Source organism: Bacillus rossius, chromosome 5 (assembly GCF_032445375.1).
Source record: "Bacillus rossius redtenbacheri isolate Brsri chromosome 5, Brsri_v3, whole genome shotgun sequence".
NCBI lineage: Eukaryota > Metazoa > Arthropoda > Insecta > Phasmatodea > Bacillidae > Bacillus > Bacillus rossius.
Genome location: NC_086333.1, coordinates 64,403,352 through 64,407,388, shown reverse-complemented (window position 1 = coordinate 64,407,388; position 4,037 = coordinate 64,403,352). Strand labels below are relative to the sequence as shown.

Below are 4,037 nucleotides of genomic sequence, written 5' to 3'. Positions count from 1 at the left end.
CATTTTTTTTATTCATATTGGTAGTATTGAAATAAGAAGACCGTGACAAAAAAAATTAAATTTGAAAATATATTGAACTTTCTCATGAACAAAGAAACATTAAAGAATATTATTGAATGTTTTGATTGGTACTTTCTTATCAGTATATTTTTGCTTAGACATTTTAAGCAACTTACCACAAATTTTTGTAGCATTTATTCAATGTTATTGTGCTTGATATGTACATATTATTACATATGTTAATCCTTAATAGTGATAAAGATGGAATCCACTAGTTTTAACGACGAAATTTGCATACTTAGTACACCAAAAAATATTGGCTCTACTTATTACTGTCAACATGCGCAATAATGTACGCAAATATTAATATGGCGCGCCATCCATAAGATACAGAAAAATAAGGGCTCGTCCGGGATTTGAACCCGGGACCTCTCGGACCCAAACCGAGAATCATGCCCCTAGACCAACGAGCCGCGAAAGTTTAAATGCTAAATCAATGTTAAATATTGATAATTTAATCTAAGTTCTCAAAACTCTGTGTGCAGCAATATTATCTTTTATCTGTTCCAAGTAACAACTCTTATCTCCAGCACTTCACTTTCTTGAGATATTTTGTATGAAGTACTAGGGTATATACAATTGTTTTCTTTGCGTGAAAGAAGTAGGTAGGCCCGGTAACGTACAAAGAATTTCATTATGCCCGCAATATAATGACACGTAAACGGAGACGGATCACGGAACAGAATTACTGCAACAGCACGCAGACGGAGACGGACCCGCACGCATTAGCTCGGCAATGCTGAGCTCTTACGTTTACGTTGCTCCGTGCGACCAATAGCAGCCGAGTGCTTGGCTGCGGTGGCAGCAATGATTGTTATATTATGTTCTAAATACGTTAAAAATTGTTTCAAGTGTAATACTATTTAGAGTTATATTATTACTCTGTCGTTTATTTTTTTTATAAACGTAAATTATGTCCGTGCTATGTTCTCAAGGCATATAATTTTCTTTTTTAAGTTAAATTAATATTTCGTAACCTTGAAATGCAATCTCATTGACTGCAGTTTGTTAGGTTTCTGTGCATTGCGGAAGCAGTAGAGAGGTGATGGTGAATTTTTTCCGGGAGATCCGTTTCCATTTACGTGTTATTGCAGAACGGGCCTTACAGGGAGAAGATGAGTGGATAGAACCACTTATTCCGCTGGTTTTCTTTCAAATTATTTCCACATATTGTTGGGAATGATAGATTTTTTTTAAGGTTTCGAAAAGGGGATAAGGAGGCCATGGGCGTACCCAGAAATTTTTTTCGGGAGGGGGGGGGGTTTGGGGTTTCCCATAATTTGTTAAATGAAAACTCACCTGCATATTTGTAGTTCCTGATTATGTAATAGTATTTTATCTGAACTGGTCACAATTATGATTAATAATAGGCCTACAGTCAATTAACTCAAGAACAAAAGGTTTTTTTTTATCGTACGAAAACTGTTTTAGGTATATGAAGAGTTATTTTCAAATTTGATTTCATTTACAATACACAATTTATGTATCGTTTTAGCTTACCACTTTGCCTTGCTCTCAACCCTGATTTCATTTTTTTTTTTTTTTTTTTTTTTTAGCTCTCTTAAATATATAAAGCATGTATTGAAATATAGTTTCTTACAGACTTTACAGTGCAGTGCAGCATATCCTTCATACACACTGACATGACTATGTTCAGCACCTGAACCTAGTAAACAGAGAATTAGCCAACTAATACAGATATAATAAAAGTATTGACAACAACGAAAGTGTATTTTTTACTACAATGTTATATTTATGCATAACAAGTTAAGCTTCAGGTTAATTGCTTTTCAAAAATCTCTAACTTTACAAATGAGCAAAATAAATACGTTAAATTAAAACATTTTAGGACACATTTGACATGACCTCATTAAATTACAATTATAGCTTACAAAAATAAAATATCAAATAATTTTTTTACATTTAAAACATACACACAAAAGATAACATGTTAATGTTAAGTAGGAATTACAAATTGCAGTCGTAATAATTTCAATTATTGTATACAATAATTACTGAACTATTTATAAATATGCTCAATCAGATAATAAAAATATTTAAGACAGCAAATGTGATCAATTATTTGCAGAAACAAAATACAAATCAAGTTTATACAGAAATGCGCCTGGGCATTTTCAGAAACCTCGAGACAACTTCTTCTGTTTTCACCTGTATACTGCGGTGCACAGAAAGAAGTGCTAGTCCAGTCAATCTCGTCTCGCCCATAGAGTTTCTCAAATAAGTCTTCAACCTCCTTAATGTTGAAAAAGTCCGTTCTGGGGTTGCAGTTGATACTGGAAGTGTCGCTAGAACTTGCAGTAACTTCGTCACATTTGGAAAAAAATGTTTATTACAAGTAGCAAATGCATCCAACGCATTGGCTGGTCTTGACTTGGGGTCTTCCTTCATCCATTTGTTTTTCCAAATAGAAAATTCTGCATCAAATATGCTGTGTTCGGGCAAAATCGTCTTATAAAATTCAACACACGTCCTCAACTCTTCTACATTTGCATCACTGCTGTAAGATGGGATAATCTTCTGAATGGATGTTAAGAGAGATTTGTGCTTTTGGAACCTCTCTTTTAACTGAGTCCGGACATGTTCAAGAAAAGGCAGGTACAAGTTCTTCTTAAAATGATCTTGTGTGGATTCCGTAACAATATTAGCTCTGTGAGCTGATCTGGCAACTATACGGGGACTCCTAATTTCCTCGCCCACTTTTTCTAGCATCAAAGATGATGATGTGTAAATATAATTGAACTCATGTGTATTTTCCCTTAGCTCATCAAGTGTGGTCACAACATCGTCAACATATCTTAGGGCTGCTGCAAGATCGGAGTTGACAGATTGTAGAAATTTACAAAGAACTAAAGTGTATGAAAATATTTTGCTCAAGATATTCAAAGCAACAACAAATTCACTTTGAATTATTGCACAGTACAAATGATGGGCTTTTTGGGATGCTTCTCTGTTGACGAATTCTTGAATCTTTAGAAGAGACTGTACAATTGGTTCATAAAGTTCTTTGAAACGCAGCACTGCTTCATGATTGTAAACCCATCGAGTTTCACACATTGCCAACAAATTAGAATGTGCAGATGAAGGCAGAAGTTCTTTAATGGTATCTTTAAGCATGGTCGTATTTTTTGCAGATATTCTAAAGAATGAACCAACTGACTTAATTGTACCTATACAGTTACGAATTGTAGGCAGAGAACATGAATCTGCAAGAGCCAGGTTTAAAGAATGAGCGCTGCAGTGAACATACAAAGCCATTGGGTGATCTTTCCTTATATAGGCTTGAGCACCGTGTAAATAACCACTCATAGATGATGCACCATCGTAGTCTTGACCAATTAGGTACTCATCATGGATGCCGTGATGTTTCAGTGCTGCAGTAATTGTTTCTGCAAGCCCTTGTCCAGTCAAATCTTTTACAAGAGTAAAAGTAACCAAATCATCATGAATTTTATTTTCATCAACATCCAACCATCGGACACATAATGACAGCTGTTCCACTGTTCTTATGTCTGTAGTTTCATCTACAAGGACTGAAAAACACTTGGCTTTGTTTATTTTGTGAACGATTTCCTCTTGAATAATATCACCACAAATATCAATAATTTGATTTTGAATTTTTAGGCTTGTATACATTGCATTTTTTGCACCACTTACAATGTGTTTTTCCAATATAGAATCCTTTGCTTGCACACGGAATCTTAGAAGAGATCTAAAATTTCCATCACTGATGTCTGTGGCTTGTGTCATAACATTTCCTGCATCATGCTTACCTCTAAGAGCAAGTTCTTGCCTTCCACATAGAATTATTGTTTCAACGATGGAACCAAGAATTACTCTGTTTTCTTCATCTTGTCGGGCACGCTCCTTGCTGATTTGATTAAGTATGGGCTGTTGTTGCCCTTGTGCTACCTTCAGGAAGTTTTCCGCGAATTCACTGCATTTTTTGTGATAAGAAG

At 35.1% G+C, this 4,037-nt stretch overlaps 1 non-coding gene across 1 annotated transcript; it reads right to left on the bottom strand.

Moving 5' to 3' along the window:
• Positions 1-401: 401 nt before the first annotated feature.
• Trnap-ugg (transfer RNA proline (anticodon UGG)) lies at positions 402-473 on the bottom strand. The gene has a single exon. It is a non-coding gene; the product is annotated as a tRNA-Pro (tRNA).
• Between the last annotated feature and the right edge of the window lie 3,564 nt (positions 474-4,037).